This window comes from Rhinoderma darwinii, unplaced genomic scaffold (assembly GCF_050947455.1).
Source record: "Rhinoderma darwinii isolate aRhiDar2 unplaced genomic scaffold, aRhiDar2.hap1 Scaffold_4528, whole genome shotgun sequence".
Taxonomy (NCBI): Eukaryota; Metazoa; Chordata; class Amphibia; order Anura; family Rhinodermatidae; genus Rhinoderma; species Rhinoderma darwinii.
In genome coordinates, this window is record NW_027463954.1 from 77,993 (window position 1) to 104,728 (window position 26,736).

The 26,736-nt window shown below is 49.7% G+C and overlaps 3 non-coding genes and 6 pseudogenes across 3 annotated transcripts; all 9 read left to right on the plus strand.

Annotated features, from left to right (window-relative positions):
- The first annotated feature begins 2 nt into the window (after positions 1 to 2).
- LOC142717025 (U2 spliceosomal RNA) lies at positions 3 to 214 on the plus strand (annotated as a pseudogene).
- A 1,282-nt stretch (positions 215 to 1,496) lies between these two features.
- LOC142717037 (U2 spliceosomal RNA) lies at positions 1,497 to 1,566 on the plus strand (annotated as a pseudogene).
- A 788-nt stretch (positions 1,567 to 2,354) lies between these two features.
- LOC142717026 (U2 spliceosomal RNA) lies at positions 2,355 to 2,536 on the plus strand. Its single transcript, XR_012871714.1, has one exon. It is a non-coding gene; the product is annotated as a U2 spliceosomal RNA (small nuclear RNA).
- Positions 2,537 to 3,818: 1,282 nt separating this feature from the next.
- LOC142717012 (U2 spliceosomal RNA) lies at positions 3,819 to 4,009 on the plus strand. The gene has a single exon (XR_012871707.1). It is a non-coding gene; the product is annotated as a U2 spliceosomal RNA (small nuclear RNA).
- Positions 4,010 to 10,856: 6,847 nt separating this feature from the next.
- Positions 10,857 to 11,031, plus strand: LOC142717019 (U2 spliceosomal RNA; annotated as a pseudogene).
- Positions 11,032 to 12,313: 1,282 nt separating this feature from the next.
- Positions 12,314 to 12,424, plus strand: LOC142717035 (U2 spliceosomal RNA; annotated as a pseudogene).
- Positions 12,425 to 13,774: 1,350 nt separating this feature from the next.
- On the plus strand, positions 13,775 to 13,981 carry LOC142717023 (U2 spliceosomal RNA; annotated as a pseudogene).
- A 1,282-nt stretch (positions 13,982 to 15,263) lies between these two features.
- On the plus strand, positions 15,264 to 15,454 carry LOC142717013 (U2 spliceosomal RNA). Its single transcript, XR_012871708.1, has one exon. It is a non-coding gene; the product is annotated as a U2 spliceosomal RNA (small nuclear RNA).
- A 1,282-nt stretch (positions 15,455 to 16,736) lies between these two features.
- On the plus strand, positions 16,737 to 16,838 carry LOC142717031 (U2 spliceosomal RNA; annotated as a pseudogene).
- The last annotated feature ends 9,898 nt before the right edge of the window (positions 16,839 to 26,736 follow it).

Below are 26,736 nucleotides of genomic sequence, written 5' to 3' on the forward strand. Positions count from 1 at the left end.
TTCTCGGTTTTATTCAAAAAAACCTGAATGGTTTAATAAAAAAAAAAAAAAAAAAAAAAAATCTGTTCTTATCAGTTTAATATCTGATACGTCCCCTATCTGGGGACCATATATTAAATGGATTTTTAGAACAGGGAGATGGAAATAGAGCTTGCTCTGTCCACTCCACGCATTGACCTGGTATTGCAGTATTTCCAGGACCGGTGCACCCTTCCCTTATGTGTTGACTAAAATCAGATTCCAAAAGTGTTTTTTCTCTTTGCCATTGTTTCTGTCTTTCTGAAGGGATCTCCCCTTTTAATCCCATTATTTCAACACCTGTTGGACAATGCATTTGTACAGTCATGTGTGATAATGAGCTCATTTATTAAATGCAATTAATGAATACATTGCCACCTCTTGTTGTGTGTGTGTGTGTGTGTGTCTTCTGTGTTTCTGTGTTTCCGGCATTTCACATTGGAACAGCTCATTCACCTTCCTTGTCTTCTCTCCGCCCTCCCTCCCTCCCTCCTAGGTAAGTTAAAGAGCTGCACCTGAGCCAGCCACTGATTGATGCAGCACCACAGTCAAATAGTGGAGTGGAGTGGAGTAGGGGAACAGCAAACAGCCATTAAAGCAGCCAGCCGCCTACCCGCCACAATGGACCTACCTGTGTACACTAGGTGGATGTGATGGAATGTACTGTCGTCCCTACATTTCAAGAAGAAGTAAGAATTGCAGTTGCAACAAACCCTTGCTTGCCTACAAAGAGAGCAGCAATTTGGATTTGTTACTATGTTACCTGGAAGAATAACAAACTGTGCAAGGATGGAGGTTGTAGGAGCAAAGAGAAGTTGTCTGTAAAGTTGGTGGATGCCTATTTTCCATTTTGCAGTCCCTTGTCTCCCTCTTGTGGCCTCCTGGAGGCAAATAAATGTGCAAAAAAAAGACAGCCTGGCGGCCGGCTGTTGCAGTGTTGCCCTCTCAGGCAACACTGAGTGACTGACTGAGCCTCACAGTCTTATATAAAGTTCAGACGGAACTTTGCACGTGTCATAGTGGAGCCCTCAGGATTCCAGAGCCAGCTTTCTGACATCATAATGGGGCCTGCCTCAGAGATAAAAGCCTGGGCCCAGGCAGTGTTGTTCAGTGCTGCTCAGCAGGCAGCACAGGACTGGATTAAAGCTGATACAAGGTGTGAAGGAACAAGGGGTGGCTGTGGGCATGCACTTGCTGCCGCTGCCAGTGTTTATCTGCATGGCAGGAGGGCATTTGGGCGTTGCCAGGAAGGCGTTTTTATGTAGATTCCTCCTCTTTCAGCACTGCATTGTGGTGCAAGCAAAAGAAGCAAATCCTGTCTGGCTTCCTCTCCGGCCTTTATTCACCTCCCGCTTAGTAGCTGTAAATGTGTGTGAGCCTGCAGGGCCCCATGGAATTGCCTAGGAGTAGGCTGAATCGCTGCAAGGGGTGAACAGCAGTATGGGACAGGCTCGGGCAAGGCAAGGGCCGCTCGGGTTATCGCTTCTCGGCCTTTTGGCTAAGATCAAGTGTAGTACCTGCTCAAGCTGAGGTTAGTAATCATCCCTGCCGGTGGTACGTGGGCCATCGTAGGGGGATGACAGAACGCCGAGGTGAGGGCAGGGAACCACAACGGTCATCGCTCTGGTGTACGCATTTGGTTTAAAGGTACCATTTGTAGGTGACCAGGCGACCGCCGGATCGAGGTCATTAGGCCGGGTAGTTTGGAAGCCCGAGTTGCTATGTGCCCCAGGGCTGGTGACCCTGGGGTGCCCTAACTCACTGGGGGTGGGATCCCACTGAGTGAAGGCACACTTGCACGCACTCTCTTTCACGCTATATGAGCACACACCTTTATTCTCCCGGCCTTCTGGCTGGGAGATGAGGAATTTTTTTATACCTGGCGGATGTCCAGGCTGTATCACAGCGCACATCCACTTATTTAATTTTGTTTTTCACTGTGTGTTTGTCACGTTTGTCACAAGGATTTTGGGATGCGGTGCCCTTTTGGGACCCTCCTGAGGTCTAGGGGGAAAATGTGTGGCCTTCTGGTTCCTTTTTCCCCTGCAACCCGGCCTCCCTTCTTCGGAGGGGAGGTGCAACTAGGATGCAGGCTCCTAGGTGGACACTGGGGTGGCAGCCCAGGTAGAAGCCTAGGAGTGTGTTTGGGTCTCCCTAAGCTTCGGCGAGGGGGGACCATCGATCCTTGATCCTCTAGGCCTATGGTTTGGAGGGTCAGGGAATGGTTATGCGGGGCCTCTCTCTTTTAAGAGAAGGGCTGCGATAGACCGCATCCTTGTGCACTTTTTGTGTGGCACCTCTGCACTTTTTATGCACTTGGGTGATAGAAAGCACGACTCGGGCTTTCAATAAAAAAAAAAAAAAATCTGTTCTTATCAGTTTAATATCTGATACGTCCCCTATCTGGGGACCATATATTAAATGGATTTTTAGAACAGGGAGATGGAAATAGAGCTTGCTCTGTCCACTCCACGCATTGACCTGGTATTGCAGTATTTCCAGGACCGGTGCACCCTTCCCTTATGTGTTGACTAAAATCAGATTCCAAAAGTGTTTTTTCTCTTTGCCATTGTTTCTGTCTTTCTGAAGGGATCTCCCCTTTTAATCCCATTATTTCAACACCTGTTGGACAATGCATTTGTACAGTCATGTGTGATAATGAGCTCATTTATTAAATGCAATTAATGAATACATTGCCACCTCTTGTTGTGTGTGTGTGTGTGTGTGTCTTCTGTGTTTCTGTGTTTCCGGCATTTCACATTGGAACAGCTCATTCACCTTCCTTGTCTTCTCTCCGCCCTCCCTCCCTCCCTCCTAGGTAAGTTAAAGAGCTGCACCTGAGCCAGCCACTGATTGATGCAGCACCACAGTCAAATAGTGGAGTGGAGTGGAGTAGGGGAACAGCAAACAGCCATTAAAGCAGCCAGCCGCCTACCCGCCACAATGGACCTACCTGTGTACACTAGGTGGATGTGATGGAATGTACTGTCGTCCCTACATTTCAAGAAGAAGTAAGAATTGCAGTTGCAACAAACCCTTGCTTGCCTACAAAGAGAGCAGCAATTTGGATTTGTTACTATGTTACCTGGAAGAATAACAAACTGTGCAAGGATGGAGGTTGTAGGAGCAAAGAGAAGTTGTCTGTAAAGTTGGTGGATGCCTATTTTCCATTTTGCAGTCCCTTGTCTCCCTCTTGTGGCCTCCTGGAGGCAAATAAATGTGCAAAAAAAAGACAGCCTGGCGGCCGGCTGTTGCAGTGTTGCCCTCTCAGGCAACACTGAGTGACTGACTGAGCCTCACAGTCTTATATAAAGTTCAGACGGAACTTTGCACGTGTCATAGTGGAGCCCTCAGGATTCCAGAGCCAGCTTTCTGACATCATAATGGGGCCTGCCTCAGAGATAAAAGCCTGGGCCCAGGCAGTGTTGTTCAGTGCTGCTCAGCAGGCAGCACAGGACTGGATTAAAGCTGATACAAGGTGTGAAGGAACAAGGGGTGGCTGTGGGCATGCACTTGCTGCCGCTGCCAGTGTTTATCTGCATGGCAGGAGGGCATTTGGGCGTTGCCAGGAAGGCGTTTTTATGTAGATTCCTCCTCTTTCAGCACTGCATTGTGGTGCAAGCAAAAGAAGCAAATCCTGTCTGGCTTCCTCTCCGGCCTTTATTCACCTCCCGCTTAGTAGCTGTAAATGTGTGTGAGCCTGCAGGGCCCCATGGAATTGCCTAGGAGTAGGCTGAATCGCTGCAAGGGGTGAACAGCAGTATGGGACAGGCTCGGGCAAGGCAAGGGCCGCTCGGGTTATCGCTTCTCGGCCTTTTGGCTAAGATCAAGTGTAGTATCTGTTCTTATCAGTTTAATATCTGATACGTCCCCTATCTGGGGACCATATATTAAATGGATTTTTAGAACAGGGAGATGGAAATAGAGCTTGCTCTGTCCACTCCACGCATTGACCTGGTATTGCAGTATTTCCAGGACCGGTGCACCCTTCCCTTATGTGTTGACTAAAATCAGATTCCAAAAGTGTTTTTTCTCTTTGCCATTGTTTCTGTCTTTCTGAAGGGATCTCCCCTTTTAATCCCATTATTTCAACACCTGTTGGACAATGCATTTGTACAGTCATGTGTGATAATGAGCTCATTTATTAAATGCAATTAATGAATACATTGCCACCTCTTGTTGTGTGTGTGTGTGTGTGTGTCTTCTGTGTTTCTGTGTTTCCGGCATTTCACATTGGAACAGCTCATTCACCTTCCTTGTCTTCTCTCCGCCCTCCCTCCCTCCCTCCTAGGTAAGTTAAAGAGCTGCACCTGAGCCAGCCACTGATTGATGCAGCACCACAGTCAAATAGTGGAGTGGAGTGGAGTAGGGGAACAGCAAACAGCCATTAAAGCAGCCAGCCGCCTACCCGCCACAATGGACCTACCTGTGTACACTAGGTGGATGTGATGGAATGTACTGTCGTCCCTACATTTCAAGAAGAAGTAAGAATTGCAGTTGCAACAAACCCTTGCTTGCCTACAAAGAGAGCAGCAATTTGGATTTGTTACTATGTTACCTGGAAGAATAACAAACTGTGCAAGGATGGAGGTTGTAGGAGCAAAGAGAAGTTGTCTGTAAAGTTGGTGGATGCCTATTTTCCATTTTGCAGTCCCTTGTCTCCCTCTTGTGGCCTCCTGGAGGCAAATAAATGTGCAAAAAAAAGACAGCCTGGCGGCCGGCTGTTGCAGTGTTGCCCTCTCAGGCAACACTGAGTGACTGACTGAGCCTCACAGTCTTATATAAAGTTCAGACGGAACTTTGCACGTGTCATAGTGGAGCCCTCAGGATTCCAGAGCCAGCTTTCTGACATCATAATGGGGCCTGCCTCAGAGATAAAAGCCTGGGCCCAGGCAGTGTTGTTCAGTGCTGCTCAGCAGGCAGCACAGGACTGGATTAAAGCTGATACAAGGTGTGAAGGAACAAGGGGTGGCTGTGGGCATGCACTTGCTGCCGCTGCCAGTGTTTATCTGCATGGCAGGAGGGCATTTGGGCGTTGCCAGGAAGGCGTTTTTATGTAGATTCCTCCTCTTTCAGCACTGCATTGTGGTGCAAGCAAAAGAAGCAAATCCTGTCTGGCTTCCTCTCCGGCCTTTATTCACCTCCCGCTTAGTAGCTGTAAATGTGTGTGAGCCTGCAGGGCCCCATGGAATTGCCTAGGAGTAGGCTGAATCGCTGCAAGGGGTGAACAGCAGTATGGGACAGGCTCGGGCAAGGCAAGGGCCGCTCGGGTTATCGCTTCTCGGCCTTTTGGCTAAGACCAAGTGTATTTATACAGGAGGTTTTGTCAGAAGGTGCCTGGGGTACCCGGCTACTTGGCCTGGGGGGATCGTCACAGGTTTATCGCCTTGACTTCACCCCCCTGCAGCTATTGGGTAGTCGGACTAGTCCTCAGGCAACGAGAAGGGATCACTAGGCGGACGGCTTGCGCCGGACGGCCTAGAAGGGCGAATCCTTGTCGGGACAAGCTGAAAATGCCGTTTGCGTACGGATTCGTGACTGGGGAAACCCAGTTGCGACAATCTATCCGGATTGAGGTCGAGGAGAAACATCGCCAGCGGAAGAACCTGAAGTTCATAGTAGGGGAAATCCTGCTTGGCTTCTTCGGCCTCAGACGGGAGAACATCCTGTGTCTTAATGACCAGGAAGGCCGCGGACGATATACCATCTCCTTTTGTACCGCGGCCTGCTGCGACACCATCTGTGCAGCCCTGTCTGGTGCGGACCAGACAGAAGAGCGCCTGGACGGGCTCTATTTCGCATTCCTCTATGGGGAGGAATCTATTCCACTTGTCGTGGTGATGCACAGCCCGTTTGTCCCTGCCAGGGACATTGAGATCTTTCTTGGGCGATACTGTCGAGAAATCCACTTCAGCCATGAAGTTAAAAATGCGGAAGGCTTCTGGAATGGAAAGCGGAAGTATTTTGTGAAATTCTTCCAAGACCCAAATGGCATACGAGGCTTTATACATCCGCCAGCCAACTTTGCCATTGGGAGGAACCGGGGATATCTCTTTTACCCCCAGATGCCTCGGTTCTGCTGGAACTGCCAGTCGTATGGACATACGAAAGACGCATGCAGTGAGGGTCATGTCATACGCTGTAATAAATGTGGAGGCCTTGGGCACGTGGCCTCCAAATGCAGTTCCAGCACCATGTGTAACCTGTGCGGGGAGACAGGACACATGTACAAAGAATGTCCAAAGAGAACGCAGTCATTGAGGGGTGAACCCAAACCTGGGCCACCCCGACCGGGGCCAGGGCAGCAGCCTGCAACAGGTGCGGGCACTGCTGGTAATGCCCCGGGACCCACCGAAGGGTCAGGGCCAATACCCTCCGGGCCACGTGTGGAGGGTGGTCCTAGGGATTCCAAGGGGGCCGAGCAGGGCTGTTCTAGCTCTGTAATGAAGGCCCCAAGCTCCAACCCGGAGCCGGTCGGCAAAAAGTCTCGCCGGTCCTCGATACCCACAAAAGGGGACTGGGCAGAGACGGCGGCTGGTGAAGAGCCAAATAAGGAGTCCAGACGTAGGGGCTCCTTGCGGGATACCCCAAGCACCAGCCGCCGCCGATCGGCCGGGCAGCTAGAGTCGGTCCCTCTTGTCACGCCAATAGAGGGTCGGATGCTGACGGCTTTAGATGCAGTAGGCGGAATGATAAGGAAGAAGGAAGGGACCTCACAGGCTCCTGAGCAACCCAAGACGACCAGCGATCCGGAGGAACCTGTAGCCGCACCTGAGGTAGCAGTGGCCGGAGATCGTGACGGAGATGACATCAGCCAGGAGACCGAGGTGACGTCGAGTGAGGAGGACGAGGACGAGACGACGATGGATTTATCCAGTACGGGGAAGAGGTCAAGAGAGGAGGAGGTGTCTACAATAAAGAGGAAAACGTTATGCCGCAGTTCGGACGAAAGCGAATTCAGGGGAAGGGTCGGGTCGAAACATCTGTCCGGCTCTGACCCTGTGAACATCGTGGAGTTCGCGTCCCCGGATGCGGGGCAGCCTGACTCCCAGAGTATATCGGAGTCGGGCTCCTCAGAAGTGGACACTGACTCTCCATAAACTATGCCTTGTAGTACCCTAAAATTCTCCTCACTGAATGTGAGGTCCCTAAAGAGCCCTGTTCGCAGGGCTGCTTTGTTTTCTTACCTTGAGACTATGGACTTTGATTTTTGCCTACTGCAGGAGTGTGGAATCCCTAACAGCATGGACTATATGGATCTAAAACAAGATTGGAAGCTGGGCCCTTCGGTGTGGTCTGGAGCCAATGACTGTCGTTCTACAGGTGTGGGATTACTCTGCCGTGGCCATTTTATTTCTATACAAAATGTGATTGAGATTATGCCCGGCAGAGCTGTTTTAACCCACCTGCACATTAATGGACTTTTAATTCGTATTTTAAATGTGTATGCCCCTCCTGACAAACAGGAGCGGGCAGAACTTTTTAATATTTTACCACTGTTTTGTGTTGGGTCTGCCCCCCTGCTGGTAGGGGGTGATTTTAACTGCATAAGAGAAGGAGAGTGCCGGCAGGGGGGTGATGCAAATAGGAAAGACCACACTACCTACCTGCTCAAAAATTTTATTGATGATTTTAAATTACGCGATTGCTGGAAGGATCTCTTGCCAGGAGACGCAGGCGCCACATGGTCTAATGGAAGAGTGAGCTCCAGAATCGATTTTATTTTTGCCTCCCATGATTTTACCCCTCAAAAATGCATGCTTTTAAATAACATCTTTTCAGATCATAAACTCCTAAATGTGTCTCTGGAGCTGGAGGGAGAGCAAAAAGTAAGTAAGGGCCTCTGGAGGTTGAACGCCACGCTCCTGGAGGACCCTGAAATTAAAAATGAGTTTGTGCGGACCTACCAGTGCTGGCAATTACAGAGAAAACCCCACGGGACCATGCTGCACTGGTGGGAGGGCATTAAACCAAAAATTAAATTATTTTTTATCCGAGCAGGTAGGAAGAAAGCCAGAGAAAAGAAACAGTGGTTTTATGTTCTTAATAAGCGTCTACATGTGCTTTTTAAATTGAAGGATGTTGGGTTTGATGTGGATTCTGATATTTTAAACTTAAAAGCTGAAATAAAAAAATGTCTTGATGATAAAGGTAAACAAATAATTTTTAACTCCCACGTGAAGCATCTAGAAGAAGACGAGAAGTGCTCCCGATTCTTTTTTAAAAAGGTAAACGACAAAAGAGACGCTATTTTAAACCTAGAAGGGGAGACTTCCGTGGGAGGAATGTTAAAGGCAGCTTTTAATTTTTACCAACTCCTTTTTAGTAAAAAAGCCATTGATGAATCCTTTTTAAATCATGCTCTTAACTCCCTTGATTTTAAGTTAGATACTTTGGGCCAGGAGGTTTTATCCCGGGATCTTAATTTGGAGGAACTTTTATTTGTTTTTAAAAGTTTTTCAGCGGGAAAGGCCCCTGGGGAGGATGGGTTGCCTATTGAATTTTATCTAACTTTTTGGGATGTTTTAAAAGAGGATATGATTTTATTATATAAAGAGGCTTTTATTGTAGAAGAGCTGCCCCCTTCTTGGAGAAGGGGGATTGTGTCCCTAATTTTTAAAAATAAGGGTGGAAAGGACCAGCTCAAAAATTGGCGCCCGATTACGCTTTTAAATGTAGATTATAAAATTTTAGCCAAACTGATAGCGGTCCGTTTTAAACCTTTTATCAGTAAATTAATCCACCCAAATCAGGTCTGTGGGGTACCTGGTAGATCTATCACTGAGTCCCTTAATATTTTAAGAGATGTTATTTGGTATTTTAAAGATCGAGGCCAAAACCTTGCTATTTTATCCCTTGATTTTGAAAAGGCCTTTGATAGAGTGTCCCATGAGTTCCTTTTTATGGTGCTTAAAAAAATGGCGGTGCCTGATTTTATTATAAGTCGTGTTATGCTTTTATATCGGTCCTGTTTTAGTGAGATTTCTATAAATGGATTTTTAACTAGTGGTGTTCCTCTTTTATCTGGAGTCAAGCAAGGGTGCCCATTGTCTCCCCTACTATTTATTTGCGCAATGGAGCCCCTTTTAGCCATGCTCAGGAACGATAAAGTTATTAGAGGCGCCCCAATACCTGGTGGGAGGGGCAACCAAGTAAAGGTATTAAGCTACATGGATGATGTGACAATTCTGTGCCCCGATTCATCATCCATGAGGAGGGCGCTGAGGAACACCACCTTTTTCTGCGAAGCTTCTGGTTTTAAACTTAATATTGATAAATGTGAGTGTTTTAATATAGGAGGCTGGGATTCCTCCCTGACCCCAGGAGTCAGAATGCAGAAGGACCAGATTAAAATTTTAGGGATTGTTTTTAATCAGGCGAACAATGGGACCTCTAACTGGGACTCAGTGATAGCAAAAATAGAGAAGAAGGTTTTAATGTGGAATCTTAGGAGCCTCACGATGGAGGGGAAAATTTTAATCATAAAAATGGTTTTAATCCCAATAATGCTCTATGTGGCCATGGTTTTCCCTCCATCCATTTTATATATTAAAAAGCTAACACGCATTTGTTTTATGTTTCTGTGGGGCTCCAAGATGGAAAAATTAAAGCGTGATTTTATGTATAAAGGTAAAGACAATGGCGGGAGAGATGTTCCTAACCTTTTTACATTTTTTTATATCAAATATTTCTGCTTCTGTTTTAAAATGTTTAAATCCGATGGCATTTTTAGCTGCTTTTTAAAATACGCAGCGGGCATGGTTTTTAAACGTTGGGCTCGTATCTCCCTAAATTCTCCTGTGCTTCTGTGTCCCCCAAAACACTATGTGGTGCTAGAAAAGACTGTTAGGCTCCTGAGCCTCCAAGAATTGGAGCCTGACATATTGGGGGACCAGAGAAAGGTGTCGATGGCGTGCAGACACGGAGAAGAGACAGTGGCAGTGTCCAATTTCTCGCAGGCAAGGTCCAAGCAAGTGTGGCGAAATGTGTACGGGAAATATCTTGCAAATGTGCATAAGGACCTTGCCTGGGCAATCGTCCACCAGTGCCTCCCTACACGTGCATTCCAACATAGGCGAGGACTGGTGGCGAGAGCCAAGTGCCCACGAGATAGGTGCGGAAATGATGAAACAGTAATGCACTTGTTCTGGAACTGCCACTATGCACAGGAGGTATGGAGGAAAGCCGGCCTTTTACTAAAATGGATCTGTGGTCTTAAAGATTTTAAGTACGAATACGTTTTTTATGGCCTTTTTACCTGCCCATCATTCAGACAGCAGATGATCTGCTGGATGATTATTAATTGTTTTAAAAATGCCATCTGGAAGGTTAGGAACATTCTTCTTTTTAAACGTGATTTTATTGACATTACAGACTGTGTCAAGATTGCGTTAAGTGAGCTGTATGTATACTACCTCAGAGACAAAAAAAATCTAGGAGCAAAAGAAGCGGCATCCATGTGGTGTCTGTCTCTGTGGAACACGATTACCATGTAAATAATTTATGTATTTGTAATTGTGATTTTACTGCTTGTTTTATCCTGCCATTGTCAGATTTTTAAAGAAACCTTCTTCTCGTTAAAAATTTATTGCTTTTATCATTTTAATGAAATGTATTAAAAATAAACATTTTATTACTGAAGTTATTTTACAAAAAGGTTTTAATGAAATGAATTAAAAAACATTTTGTTACTGAATTTTATTAAAGAAAAATGTACAAACATATAATTTATTACAGAATTGAATTACACAAAAATTATTTTTTGAAATGTACAACAAGCATTTTATTACTGAATTTTATTTTATGAAAATGTATTCTCTGTATATATATATGTGTCAATAAAATTTTGTTGAAACCTTATCTGTTCTTATCAGTTTAATATCTGATACGTCCCCTATCTGGGGACCATATATTAAATGGATTTTTAGAACAGGGAGATGGAAATAGAGCTTGCTCTGTCCACTCCACGCATTGACCTGGTATTGCAGTATTTCCAGGACCGGTGCACCCTTCCCTTATGTGTTGACTAAAATCAGATTCCAAAAGTGTTTTTTCTCTTTGCCATTGTTTCTGTCTTTCTGAAGGGATCTCCCCTTTTAATCCCATTATTTCAACACCTGTTGGACAATGCATTTGTACAGTCATGTGTGATAATGAGCTCATTTATTAAATGCAATTAATGAATACATTGCCACCTCTTGTTGTGTGTGTGTGTGTGTGTGTCTTCTGTGTTTCTGTGTTTCCGGCATTTCACATTGGAACAGCTCATTCACCTTCCTTGTCTTCTCTCCGCCCTCCCTCCCTCCCTCCTAGGTAAGTTAAAGAGCTGCACCTGAGCCAGCCACTGATTGATGCAGCACCACAGTCAAATAGTGGAGTGGAGTGGAGTAGGGGAACAGCAAACAGCCATTAAAGCAGCCAGCCGCCTACCCGCCACAATGGACCTACCTGTGTACACTAGGTGGATGTGATGGAATGTACTGTCGTCCCTACATTTCAAGAAGAAGTAAGAATTGCAGTTGCAACAAACCCTTGCTTGCCTACAAAGAGAGCAGCAATTTGGATTTGTTACTATGTTACCTGGAAGAATAACAAACTGTGCAAGGATGGAGGTTGTAGGAGCAAAGAGAAGTTGTCTGTAAAGTTGGTGGATGCCTATTTTCCATTTTGCAGTCCCTTGTCTCCCTCTTGTGGCCTCCTGGAGGCAAATAAATGTGCAAAAAAAAGACAGCCTGGCGGCCGGCTGTTGCAGTGTTGCCCTCTCAGGCAACACTGAGTGACTGACTGAGCCTCACAGTCTTATATAAAGTTCAGACGGAACTTTGCACGTGTCATAGTGGAGCCCTCAGGATTCCAGAGCCAGCTTTCTGACATCATAATGGGGCCTGCCTCAGAGATAAAAGCCTGGGCCCAGGCAGTGTTGTTCAGTGCTGCTCAGCAGGCAGCACAGGACTGGATTAAAGCTGATACAAGGTGTGAAGGAACAAGGGGTGGCTGTGGGCATGCACTTGCTGCCGCTGCCAGTGTTTATCTGCATGGCAGGAGGGCATTTGGGCGTTGCCAGGAAGGCGTTTTTATGTAGATTCCTCCTCTTTCAGCACTGCATTGTGGTGCAAGCAAAAGAAGCAAATCCTGTCTGGCTTCCTCTCCGGCCTTTATTCACCTCCCGCTTAGTAGCTGTAAATGTGTGTGAGCCTGCAGGGCCCCATGGAATTGCCTAGGAGTAGGCTGAATCGCTGCAAGGGGTGAACAGCAGTATGGGACAGGCTCGGGCAAGGCAAGGGCCGCTCGGGTTATCGCTTCTCGGCCTTTTGGCTAAGATCAAGTGTAGTACTTTAGGGTATTGCCTTGTTTCTTGGTCAGGAGGTGCCCTGGTACCCTTTTCCTTGGCCTGGGGGGATCGTTTCTCTTAGGAGAGACTTCACCCCTCTGCTGCTATTGGGGAGGAGGATTAGTCCAGGGCAACGGGGAGCGATCACCTGCCTGGTACTTCGGTACTGAAGGTATTCTTTGGAGATTGCTGGAATTCGTTTGGAGCAGGATGGAGGAAATTCCCGAATATATGCGTACCAGGAATGCTGTCCGGTTTTTCGTGGAGGAATCTGAGCGACAAAGGAAGGATCTGGAGTTCATCACAAAGGTTCTTTTGTTGGATTTCTTTCAGCTGGAGAGATCATGCATTTTGGCGGTGATGGACTATCCGAGGAGAGGGTGCTTTGACGTTACCTTCGCCACAGAAGAAATTTATGCTGTCTTTTTAGAACGCTTGAAGGAAGGTAAAAGGGACCCAAGACTTGTGGGTGTGAAGGTAACACCACATTTTGTGCCAAACAAAAAGTTGGTGGTTGTAAAAATGTTTTCGCCTTACGTGGATGAAGAGGACATTAAGTTATTTCTCAATAAGTTTTGTGAGGAGGTGGTGGGAAAGGGGAAAGTGTTTAACCCTTTTGGATTTTGGACTGGGAAGTGGAAATTTCTTTGTAAATTTGTGAGAATTGGTGAATCTAGAAACCTATTGTTTCCTCCAGCGCGGTTCAAGATTGGAAGTGCGTGTGGAAATTTATTTTTTCTTGGAATGGATATGTTTTGTTTGAATTGTAAAGAGTATGGTCATGAGAGAGAAGCCTGTGAGAAAGTAATGTGTACAAAATGTCTGCAAGAGGGACATAAGTATAATGAATGTCAGAAAGGGAAAGTATGTAATATGTGTGGAGAGGAGGGGCACATATTCAAATCGTGCCCAAAGAAAAGCAAACGTGAGGTACAAGAGGAAAATAAGAAGATAGTCAAAAGAAAGGAAGCGGAAGTTAGTTTGGAAGAAGGCAAGCTTCACAAATTGGAAGGAAGTGGGCAAAGTGATGAGAAAAAAAGGAAAAAAGCAGAGAGAAAGAAAAAAAGTGTCATTTCAGAAGAGGAAAGAGCAGAAAGAGACAGGTTATTGGAAGAAGTAGAGCAGTTACGTAGTAAAATTAATTTTGAAAAAATGCGGAGGAGGGTGCGGCTCTGTGTAAGAGAAAATTTACCAGGGTTTCTTGAAAGGTATGGTGTGCCAACGTGGTTAACGTGCATTGTAAACTGTGAGTGGGATGGTAATGATTTGCAGGAACATCTAGTGGATATGTTAGGAACTATTGCTGTTAAAAAAGGAATGTTTTTTTGATTTCTTAGGAAAAAAAAAGGAAAGAGGAAAACAAAAATTAATTGTACGTTTTCAGTTTTCATTGTGATGATCTAAGTCTTTTTTATTTTGAATTTTATGATTTTTAAGACGTGATCTGAATGAATTAAAAAAAAAAAAAAAAAAAAAAAATCTGTTCTTATCAGTTTAATATCTGATACGTCCCCTATCTGGGGACCATATATTAAATGGATTTTTAGAACAGGGAGATGGAAATAGAGCTTGCTCTGTCCACTCCACGCATTGACCTGGTATTGCAGTATTTCCAGGACCGGTGCACCCTTCCCTTATGTGTTGACTAAAATCAGATTCCAAAAGTGTTTTTTCTCTTTGCCATTGTTTCTGTCTTTCTGAAGGGATCTCCCCTTTTAATCCCATTATTTCAACACCTGTTGGACAATGCATTTGTACAGTCATGTGTGATAATGAGCTCATTTATTAAATGCAATTAATGAATACATTGCCACCTCTTGTTGTGTGTGTGTGTGTGTGTGTCTTCTGTGTTTCTGTGTTTCCGGCATTTCACATTGGAACAGCTCATTCACCTTCCTTGTCTTCTCTCCGCCCTCCCTCCCTCCCTCCTAGGTAAGTTAAAGAGCTGCACCTGAGCCAGCCACTGATTGATGCAGCACCACAGTCAAATAGTGGAGTGGAGTGGAGTAGGGGAACAGCAAACAGCCATTAAAGCAGCCAGCCGCCTACCCGCCACAATGGACCTACCTGTGTACACTAGGTGGATGTGATGGAATGTACTGTCGTCCCTACATTTCAAGAAGAAGTAAGAATTGCAGTTGCAACAAACCCTTGCTTGCCTACAAAGAGAGCAGCAATTTGGATTTGTTACTATGTTACCTGGAAGAATAACAAACTGTGCAAGGATGGAGGTTGTAGGAGCAAAGAGAAGTTGTCTGTAAAGTTGGTGGATGCCTATTTTCCATTTTGCAGTCCCTTGTCTCCCTCTTGTGGCCTCCTGGAGGCAAATAAATGTGCAAAAAAAAGACAGCCTGGCGGCCGGCTGTTGCAGTGTTGCCCTCTCAGGCAACACTGAGTGACTGACTGAGCCTCACAGTCTTATATAAAGTTCAGACGGAACTTTGCACGTGTCATAGTGGAGCCCTCAGGATTCCAGAGCCAGCTTTCTGACATCATAATGGGGCCTGCCTCAGAGATAAAAGCCTGGGCCCAGGCAGTGTTGTTCAGTGCTGCTCAGCAGGCAGCACAGGACTGGATTAAAGCTGATACAAGGTGTGAAGGAACAAGGGGTGGCTGTGGGCATGCACTTGCTGCCGCTGCCAGTGTTTATCTGCATGGCAGGAGGGCATTTGGGCGTTGCCAGGAAGGCGTTTTTATGTAGATTCCTCCTCTTTCAGCACTGCATTGTGGTGCAAGCAAAAGAAGCAAATCCTGTCTGGCTTCCTCTCCGGCCTTTATTCACCTCCCGCTTAGTAGCTGTAAATGTGTGTGAGCCTGCAGGGCCCCATGGAATTGCCTAGGAGTAGGCTGAATCGCTGCAAGGGGTGAACAGCAGTATGGGACAGGCTCGGGCAAGGCAAGGGCCGCTCGGGTTATCGCTTCTCGGCCTTTTGGCTAAGATCAAGTGTAGTATCTGTTCTTATCAGTTTAATATCTGATACGTCCCCTATCTGGGGACCATATATTAAATGGATTTTTAGAACAGGGAGATGGAAATAGAGCTTGCTCTGTCCACTCCACGCATTGACCTGGTATTGCAGTATTTCCAGGACCGGTGCACCCTTCCCTTATGTGTTGACTAAAATCAGATTCCAAAAGTGTTTTTTCTCTTTGCCATTGTTTCTGTCTTTCTGAAGGGATCTCCCCTTTTAATCCCATTATTTCAACACCTGTTGGACAATGCATTTGTACAGTCATGTGTGATAATGAGCTCATTTATTAAATGCAATTAATGAATACATTGCCACCTCTTGTTGTGTGTGTGTGTGTGTGTGTCTTCTGTGTTTCTGTGTTTCCGGCATTTCACATTGGAACAGCTCATTCACCTTCCTTGTCTTCTCTCCGCCCTCCCTCCCTCCCTCCTAGGTAAGTTAAAGAGCTGCACCTGAGCCAGCCACTGATTGATGCAGCACCACAGTCAAATAGTGGAGTGGAGTGGAGTAGGGGAACAGCAAACAGCCATTAAAGCAGCCAGCCGCCTACCCGCCACAATGGACCTACCTGTGTACACTAGGTGGATGTGATGGAATGTACTGTCGTCCCTACATTTCAAGAAGAAGTAAGAATTGCAGTTGCAACAAACCCTTGCTTGCCTACAAAGAGAGCAGCAATTTGGATTTGTTACTATGTTACCTGGAAGAATAACAAACTGTGCAAGGATGGAGGTTGTAGGAGCAAAGAGAAGTTGTCTGTAAAGTTGGTGGATGCCTATTTTCCATTTTGCAGTCCCTTGTCTCCCTCTTGTGGCCTCCTGGAGGCAAATAAATGTGCAAAAAAAAGACAGCCTGGCGGCCGGCTGTTGCAGTGTTGCCCTCTCAGGCAACACTGAGTGACTGACTGAGCCTCACAGTCTTATATAAAGTTCAGACGGAACTTTGCACGTGTCATAGTGGAGCCCTCAGGATTCCAGAGCCAGCTTTCTGACATCATAATGGGGCCTGCCTCAGAGATAAAAGCCTGGGCCCAGGCAGTGTTGTTCAGTGCTGCTCAGCAGGCAGCACAGGACTGGATTAAAGCTGATACAAGGTGTGAAGGAACAAGGGGTGGCTGTGGGCATGCACTTGCTGCCGCTGCCAGTGTTTATCTGCATGGCAGGAGGGCATTTGGGCGTTGCCAGGAAGGCGTTTTTATGTAGATTCCTCCTCTTTCAGCACTGCATTGTGGTGCAAGCAAAAGAAGCAAATCCTGTCTGGCTTCCTCTCCGGCCTTTATTCACCTCCCGCTTAGTAGCTGTAAATGTGTGTGAGCCTGCAGGGCCCCATGGAATTGCCTAGGAGTAGGCTGAATCGCTGCAAGGGGTGAACAGCAGTATGGGACAGGCTCGGGCAAGGCAAGGGCCGCTCGGGTTATCGCTTCTCGGCCTTTTGGCTAAGATCAAGTGTAGTATCTGTTCTTATCAGTCCTTGTAAGGATAGATAGCTCGGAGAACCACTGGGGGCTATAAACACTAGCTTAGCGATCCAAGAGCGTTCCAGACGAAGCCGGCGACGAACTGCGGAGAAGAACCAGCGAAGACGACGATCCAGAAGGGAGAAGCCGCCATCGGGGAAGAAGCTCCGGGAGATCGCTGCCGGGAAGAAGAAGGAGAACTTCGGAGAAGAGCCGCTGCTGAAGGGGATCTTCGAAGAAGCTCGGCCGCAGAAGAAGAAGCTCGACGAGGAACCGCTGCGGAAGAAATTTCGTGGAAGAACCTCGGCCAGCAAGGAGAAGATTTGCATAGCTCCGCCCCCTTCGGGAAAGAGCTATCGAAGATCCTCCCCAAGCGACAGGAACAGCTGGAAGAAGCCATGGCCTCAACCAGCAACCCTGCCACCCAGAAGAAGAAGGCTGATGGACCAGGTGAGCCGGCCCAGGCCAGGACATCTCCTCCTGAAGCCTCCTCAAGCCAACAGGCCACCAGGAAGCCGAACCAGGCTGCTCCAACCCTGGAGCCCTGGATGAAGCAGACGGTGGCCCTGAAGCTGAAGGAGGTGGACGGGAGAGTGCCGGACATGACGGAAGAAGTGTTCTGCCAGAAGATGCTCCTGGACCAGGGCTTCGCTAAGCCGGAGACCATCAGCATCCAGGCCTTCATGACCGGGATGTTCTTCGTGACCTTCGCTTCGATCAACATCTGCAGAAGGTACTGGGAGATGGTGAAAGCGGCGAGGCCTGAATCCCCTTTCTCTCGCTTTGTGGGCAACTGCCCTGTCCAAAGAGAGGAAAGGCGGGTGACGGTCTCAATGCGGAACCCACACACCCCCGGCAAAGACATCACCACGCTCCTGAAGCGGTTCTGCACAGTGGTGAGGGAACCCACCCACATCCTGAACGGACTCGGCTTCTGGACTGGCAAGTGGTCGGTAATCGTCCGACTGAACAAGGATTCCAGCGCGGAAGACGGCCTCCAACACCTGCCCCAGTCATTCTCGCTGGGCAACTCCTACGGCCTCATCTACTACCCGGACATGCCGCAGATCTGCAGGAGATGCAGCAAGAAGGGTCATTCGGTGAAGGACTGCAAGGAGGACGCCTGCAAGAACTGCCGGGTAACAGGACACGAGACCAAAGACTGCCCGAAACGGACAATGTGCAACCTCTGCGGACAAGCAGCCCACTCCTACAAGGACTGCCCGAAGAGGGATCGATCCTGGGCAACTGTAGCGGCGAAAGCTCCGGCCAGAGGGAACCCCGCCCCAGCCAGAGCTCCAGCGGCGCAGAAGACCGGGAATAAGAAGGATGGTAAGAAGACGACAGTCCCTCCCCCCCGTCTCCCGGCCCTCCCTCGCCCTACCCTTCCCACCCTCCCTCGCCCGGCCCTCCCCACCCCCCCGTCCCCAACCCCTGTCACCCCCACTGAGGCTCTCACCTTCTCCTACCCACCCATCTCAGTGGTCCTGTCACCTGCACCTCTCCCAACCCAGCCTCCCTTCTCCCCAGCTCCAGCAGCACTAACATCTTCCCCTCCAGCTGCTGGAGTCCTCTCCCTGGAGGATTTTCCCCCTCTTGTCTCCTCAGGTGCCATCCAGAGGAAGAGAAAGGTGAGGGACAGCCCAGCTGCTGAGTCCTCAAAGCGACAAGTCGTGGAAATCTGCGAAGATTCCCTTGCGCAGCAGGAGGAAATGGAGCAGATGGTGGAGGAACTCGTGTCTGAACCTGAGGTCATCGACTTCACAACAGACATCCAGGTGGCTACAATCCTGGAACAATTTTTGTCAGAGGGCCTGCTGGATCTTTCGGACCCGCCAGGAGAGGAGGATCCGCCCGACCGGACTGGTAACTAAGGTGTATCGTTTGCACTAACCTTCTTTATTCTCCCCCATGGCTGCTAAACTTAACATCTTTAGCCTCAATGTGAGGAGTGTTAGAGATAGGACTAGATGTCAGATGGTGCTAACTTTTCTTTCCAAGCAGTCGAGTGATGTATTTATGCTGCAGGAATGTACTCTCCCCTCTTCCAGGTCATACCATCATCTGGCCAGGCAGTGGACCCATGGCCCGTCCTACTGGTCTGGTGGGGGCGACTGTAAGTCTGCAGGGGTTGCCATCCTGATTAGGGGAAGCGTATTTACTGTTGACTCTGTCCAGGAGCTCGCCTGCGGCCGCTTGTTGGTCGTAGACGGTTCCTGGGCAGGAGAGCCGATTAGGCTCATCAACGTGTACGCTCCCCCTATGAAGGCTGAGCGCCTGGAACTATTCCAGACCCTGCGGACCCAGCTCGCCACCACTAGGGCAGTGGTGATGGCCGGGGACTTCAACTGCCCCATCGAAGAGGATGGACGAAGTTCCGGCACTTCAATCAAACTGGATGTCAGTTCCAAACTGCTTATCGAGATGGTAACCGAAGCATCCTTGCAGGACGTTGTGGGCTCCATGGGGATTGGCTCTGTGAACTATTCATGGAGCCGACCCGATGGCTCACTTCGTTCTCGGATTGACTTTGTGTTCACCTCCCGGGCAGTCAAGCAGCATGGGCACTCCATGGTCCCCTGCTTCTTCTCTGACCACAGGGCCATTCTCTTCCAGGGTGCCATCGGCCACGGTTTTCCTCCCGGCCCTGGCTCCTGGAAGCTGAATTGTGCCCTGCTGGAAAGAGAGGAGGTACTGGCGGAACTTAGAGACGCCTATATTGTTTGGAGGAATGATAAAGTTTTCTTTGACAAAACCTGTGACTGGTGGGAATATGTTAAAGTTGAATTTCGTTGTTTCTTTCAGGCAAAAAGTCGTCAACAGGCGTGTGAGAGGAAGAGAGACTTCAGAGAGATGCAGCGTCAGCTGCGATCCCTGCAAGACCTCCTTCAATGCGGCTGGGACGTCAGGAAGGAGCTGGAGGAAGCCAAAAAGGGCCTGAAAAGGCACTTTGAGGAGGAATCCAAGCGAATTGTCTTTCGTTCCAAGGTGGAGAACCTGGAGAAGGGTGAGAAATGTAACTCGTTCTTTTTCAGGAAACTCCATGCCGGCCACACGCCCCTGAAGGAACTTCGAGATGAGACCGGAAACATGCATTCTGGGAAGAAGGAGGTGATGGGAGTCGTCACAGACTACTACCGAAGCCTCTACTCCCGGAAAACCACTGACCCCGAAGCCGCCGATAAATTCCTGTCAGGTATCACTAATCATCTTGATCCTGCAGGTACGGAGGCTATGGATGTACCCCTGACGGTGGAGGAACTGCTCTCTGCCGCTAAATCCTTCAGACCCGGCAGGACCCCGGGCAGTGATGGTCTCCCAGCAGAGCTCTATGTAGCGCTGGGGGACTTGATCTGTCCGGACCTGCTGGAGCTCTATGAGGAGATGGTGGTGGAGGGTAGAATGCCACCGTCCTTGAGAGAAGGCATGATCACGATCTTGTATAAGCGGAAGGGGGAGAGATGTGACCTGAAAAACTGGCGTCCCATCTCTCTCCTGAACGTGGACTACAAGATCCTCGCCAAAGTATTGGCCAACAGACTGAAGGTTGTCATCGGACGGATCATCGGATCGGACCAAACCTGCGGCATTCCTGGCCGTAGGGTGGCCGACAGTCTTGCCCTGGTGAGGGACACGGTGCATTACATGCAAAGCCGCCGTACACACGCGGCCCTGGTCAGTCTGGATCAGGAGAAGGCTTTTGACCGGGTCTCTCACGAATTCATGGGTAAGGCTCTGCGTAGGCTGCGGCTTGGCAGGTTGTTCTGTTTGTATGTTAACCTGATGTATTGCGACATTTACAGCTCGGTGCTGGTGAACGGCTGGAAGACTGACCCCTTTCCTGTATCGTCGGGGGTTAGACAAGGCTGTCCTCTTTCACCTCTCCTTTTTGTTTGTGTTATAGAGCTCTTTGCAGAGGCTATCCGGCAGAATGGAGAGATCAGAGGGATCACCGCACCAGGTCCAGGACACTTCGAGGTCAAATGCTCGCTGTACATGGACGACGTGACCGTCTTCTGCGCTGACCAGAGTTCGGTGACTGCACTCGTCCAGACCTGCGAGGAGTTCGGACGCGCTTCAGGGGCAAAAGTCAACTGCGGGAAGTCGGAAGCCATGCTCTTCGGAAAGTGGTACCTGCCTTCTCCTGCCTCCTTCCCGTTTACTATCAAGCCGGACTTCATCAAAATTCTGGGAGTCTGGTTCGGTAAGGAAGGTGCAGCCCTAAAGTCGTGGGAAGAACGCTTGGCCAAAGTCAACCAAAGGATCGGACTGTGGAGCCTCAGACAACTCACTATTGAGGGCAAAGCAATGGTCCTGCGTAACGAAGTCTTGCCTGTGCTACAATACACTGCACAGGCATGGCCCCCTCTTGCCACCGTCTCGAGGGCCATTACCAGGACTGTGTTTCGCTTCATCTGGGGCTCGAAAATGGACAGAGTAAAGCGGACTGTTATGTACAAGGAGCCCCGCAAAGGTGGGAAGGGTATACCCGACATTCCCACTCTGCTGCGGATCGCTTTTGTATGTGACTGTGTTCGTAGGACTCTGAGGACAGCAAACGGCTCTGCGGGCAAGGCCATGTCCCGCTACTTCCTCCTTCCCCTCTGGCGAGGTTTTGGCTGGGACAAGTGGGACAGCTCCTTCCCTTACAACTGGCACGCTCCCTGGTTCTACGGAGATGTCGTCCGGTTTGTGAGGGAGCATCAACTGGAGGGTCTTAAGCCCGACTTGTGGAAACCTAAGACGATCCACAAGCACATCAGAGCAAAGGACTCACTGGAGTCTGTTCCAGGGCTTCATGCCGACACGTTGGAGACTGTTTGGACTAACGTGTCATCTGGCAGGTTGACCAACGGGCACAAGGACATTTCATGGATGGCCATCCAGGGAGGACTGCCTCTTAGGTCATTCATGCATGCCCGCAACCTGTGCAAGACCCGGTACTGCCCCAGGTGCCCCTTCACGGAGGAAACATCTTTGCACATTTTCTGGCAGTGCCCCTTTGCACAGGGTCTGTTGAAAGCCTTGGAACATGAACTCAAGGACTCAGTACCCAGGAACAGACTGTCGTACCGCTCGGTACTTTATGGACTATTTCCTGGGAATACCACGGATGGAGCAATCCAGGAAGCCTGGCGCCTTATGAACTGCTTTAAGGACGCTATATGGTTTGCCAGGAACCGTCTGATTTTGCGGAGAGAGAGTGTGTCCGTCCAGGACTGCCGCAGGCTGATCCACAGCCTGCTCAGAGACTATTCCACCTGGGACAGCCCGGACGTCGATGAGGAAGAGGACTGATACTCCCCTTCCCCCCACTCCCCCTTCTTGTGTGTTGTCTTTCAATAAAGCTTCGGGCCTGTGATTTCCCCCTTTCCTATCCCCTCCTACCCACTCCCCTATCCCATCACTTGTCTGTAATGCTTTGTTGTTTGGCGTTAGTGAATGCAAGAATGTTAGTGTAGCATGTGGTGTAATGTATAGCATAGGCTAGCCTGTACTGTGTATTATACTGTCATGTTATGTTTGACGACTGTTATTATTTATTATTTGCTGCTTCATGGCTTGCGCTGCGTCGCAGTAATGTTTGTATGATGACGATTGATTGTCAATAAAGCAATTTTCAATCAAAAAATCTGTTCTTATCAGTCCTTGTAAGGATAGATAGCTCGGAGAACCACTGGGGGCTATAAACACTAGCTTAGCGATCCAAGAGCGTTCCAGACGAAGCCGGCGACGAACTGCGGAGAAGAACCAGCGAAGACGACGATCCAGAAGGGAGAAGCCGCCATCGGGGAAGAAGCTCCGGGAGATCGCTGCCGGGAAGAAGAAGGAGAACTTCGGAGAAGAGCCGCTGCTGAAGGGGATCTTCGAAGAAGCTCGGCCGCAGAAGAAGAAGCTCGACGAGGAACCGCTGCGGAAGAAATTTCGTGGAAGAACCTCGGCCAGCAAGGAGAAGATTTGCATAGCTCCGCCCCCTTCGGGAAAGAGCTATCGAAGATCCTCCCCAAGCGACAGGAACAGCTGGAAGAAGCCATGGCCTCAACCAGCAACCCTGCCACCCAGAAGAAGAAGGCTGATGGACCAGGTGAGCCGACCCAGGCCAGGACATCTCCTCCTGAAGCCTCCTCAAGCCAACAGGCCACCAGGAAGCCGAACCAGGCTGCTCCAACCCTGGAGCCCTGGATGAAGCAGACGGTGGCCCTGAAGCTGAAGGAGGTGGACGGGAGAGTGCCGGACATGACGGAAGAAGTGTTCTGCCAGAAGATGCTCCTGGACCAGGGCTTCGCTAAGCCGGAGACCATCAGCATCCAGGCCTTCATGACCGGGATGTTCTTCGTGACCTTCGCTTCGATCAACATCTGCAGAAGGTACTGGGAGATGGTGAAAGCGGCGAGGCCTGAATCCCCTTTCTCTCGCTTTGTGGGCAACTGCCCTGTCCAAAGAGAGGAAAGGCGGGTGACGGTCTCAATGCGGAACCCACACACCCCCGGCAAAGACATCACCACGCTCCTGAAGCGGTTCTGCACAGTGGTGAGGGAACCCACCCACATCCTGAACGGACTCGGCTTCTGGACTGGCAAGTGGTCGGTAATCGTCCGACTGAACAAGGATTCGAGCGCGGAAGACGGCCTCCAGCACCTGCCCCAGTCATTCTCGCTGGGCAACTCCTACGGCCTCATCTACTACCCGGACATGCCGCAGATCTGCAGGAGATGCAGCAAGAAGGGTCATTCGGTGAAGGACTGCAAGGAGGACGCCTGCAAGAACTGCCGGGTAACAGGACACGAGACCAAAGACTGCCCGAAACGGACAATGTGCAACCTCTGCGGACAAGCAGCCCACTCCTACAAGGACTGCCCGAAGAGGGATCGATCCTGGGCAACTGTAGCGGCGAAAGCTCCGGCCAGAGGGAACCCCGCCCCAGCCAGAGCTCCAGCGGCGCAGAAGACCGGGAATAAGAAGGATGGTAAGAAGACAACAGTCCCTCCCCCCACTCTCCCGGCCCTCCCTCGCCCTACCCCTCCCACCCTCCCTCGCCCAGCCCTCCCCACCCCCCCGTCCCCAACCCCTGTCACCCCCACTGAGGCTCTCACCTTCTCCTACCCACCCATCTCAGTGGTCCTGTCACCTGCACCTCTCCCAACCCAGCCTCCCTTCTCCCCAGCTCCAGCAGCACTAACATCTTCCCCTCCAGCTGCTGGAGTCCTCTCCCTGGAGGATTTTCCCCCTCTTGTCTCCTCAGGTGCCATCCAGAGGAAGAGAAAGGTGAGGGACAGCCCAGCGGCTGAGTCCTCAAAGCGACAAGTCGTGGAAATCTGCGAAGATTCCCTTGCGCAGCAGGAGGAAATGGAGCAGATGGTGGAGGAACTCGTGTCTGAACCTGAGGTCATCGACTTCACAACAGACATCCAGGTGGCTACAATCCTGGAACAATTTCTGTCAGAGGGCCTGCTGGATCTTTCGGACCCGCCAGGCGAGGAGGATCCGCCCGATCGGACTGGTAACTAAGGTGTATCGTTTGCACTGACCTTCTTTATTCTCCCCCATGGCTGCTAAACTTAACATCTTTAGCCTCAATGTGAGGAGTGTTAGAGATAGGACTAGATGTCAGATGGTGCTAACTTTTCTTTCCAAGCAGTCGAGTGATGTATTTATGCTGCAGGAATGTACTCTCCCCTCTTCCAGGTCATACCATCATCTGGCCAGGCAGTGGACCCATGGCCCGTCCTACTGGTCTGGTGGGGGCGACTGTAAGTCTGCAGGGGTTGCCATCCTGATTAGGGGAAGCGTATTTACTGTTGACTCTGTCCAGGAGCTCGCCTGCGGCCGCTTGTTGGTCGTAGACGGTTCCTGGGCAGGAGAGCCGATTAGGCTCATCAACGTATACGCTCCCCCTATGAAGGCTGAGCGCCTGGAACTATTCCAGACCCTGCGGACCCAGCTCGCCACCACTAGGGCAGTGGTGATGGCCGGGGACTTCAACTGCCCCATCGAAGAGGATGGACGAAGTTCCGGCACTTCAATCAAACTGGATGTCAGTTCCAAACTGCTTATCGAGATGGTAACCGAAGCATCCTTGCAGGACGTTGTGGGCTCCATGGGGATCGGCTCTGTGAACTATTCATGGAGCCGACCCGATGGCTCACTTCGTTCTCGGATTGACTTTGTGTTCACCTCCCGGGCAGTCAAGCAGCATGGGCACTCCATGGTCCCCTGCTTCTTCTCTGACCACAGGGCCATTCTCTTCCAGGGTGCCATCGGCCACGGTTTTCCTCCCGGCCCTGGCTCCTGGAAGCTGAATTGTGCCCTGCTGGAAAGAGAGGAGGTACTGGCGGAACTTAGAGACGCCTATATTGTTTGGAGGAATGATAAAGTTTTCTTTGACAAAACCTGTGACTGGTGGGAATATGTTAAAGTTGAATTTCGTTGTTTCTTTCAGGCAAAAAGTCGTCAACAGGCGTGTGAGAGGAAGAGAGACTTCAGAGAGATGCAGCGTCAGCTGCGATCCCTGCAAGACCTCCTTCAATGCGGCTGGGACGTCAGGAAGGAGCTGGAGGAAGCCAAAAAGGGCCTGAAAAGGCACTTTGAGGAGGAATCCAAGCGAATTGTCTTTCGTTCCAAGGTGGAGAACCTGGAGAAGGGTGAGAAATGTAACTCGTTCTTTTTCAGGAAACTCCATGCCGGCCACACGCCCCTGAAGGAACTCCGAGATGAGACCGGAAACATGCATTCTGGGAAGAAGGAGGTGATGGGAGTCGTCACAGACTACTACCGAAGCCTCTACTCCCGGAAAACCACTGACCCCGAAGCCGCCGATAAATTCCTGTCAGGTATCACTAATCATCTTGATCCTGCAGGTACGGAGGCTATGGATGTACCCCTGACGGTGGAGGAACTGCTCTCTGCCGCTAAATCCTTCAGACCTGGCAGGACCCCGGGCAGTGATGGTCTCCCAGCAGAGCTCTATGTAGCGCTGGGGGACTTGATCTGTCCGGACCTGCTGGAGCTCTATGAGGAGATGGTGGTGGAGGGTAGAATGCCACCGTCCTTGAGAGAAGGCATGATCACGATCTTGTATAAGCGGAAGGGGGAGAGATGTGACCTGAAAAACTGGCGTCCCATCTCTCTCCTGAACGTGGACTACAAGATCCTCGCCAAAGTATTGACCAACAGACTGAAGGTTGTCATCGGACAGATCATCGGATCGGACCAAACCTGCGGCATTCCTGGCCGTAGGGTGGCCGACAGTCTTGCCCTGGTGAGGGACACGGTGCACTACATGCAAAGCCGCCGTGCACACGCGGCCCTGGTCAGTCTGGATCAGGAGAAGGCTTTTGACCGGGTCTCTCACGAATTCATGGGTAAGGCTCTGCGTAGGCTGCGGCTTGGCAGGTTGTTCTGTTTGTATGTTAACCTGATGTATTGTGACATTTACAGCTCGGTGCTGGTGAACGGCTGGAAGACTGACCCCTTTCCTGTATCGTCGGGGGTTAGACAAGGCTGTCCTCTTTCACCTCTCCTTTTTGTTTGTGTTATAGAGCTCTTCGCAGAGGCTATCCGGCAGAATGGAGAGATCAGAGGGATCACCGCACCAGGTCCAGGACACTTCGAGGTCAAATGCTCGCTGTACATGGACGACGTGACCGTCTTCTGCGCTGACCAGAGTTCGGTGACTGCACTCGTCCAGACCTGCGAGGAGTTCGGACGCGCTTCAGGGGCAAAAGTCAACTGCGGGAAGTCGGAAGCCATGCTCTTCGGAAAGTGGTACCTGCCTTCTCCTGCCTCCTTCCCGTTTACTATCAAGCCGGACTTCATCAAAATTCTGGGAGTCTGGTTCGGTAAGGAAGGTGCAGCCCTAAAGTCGTGGGAAGAACGCTTGGCCAAAGTCAACCAAAGGACCGGACTGTGGAGCCTCAGACAACTCACTATTGAGGGCAAAGCAATGGTCCTGCGTAACG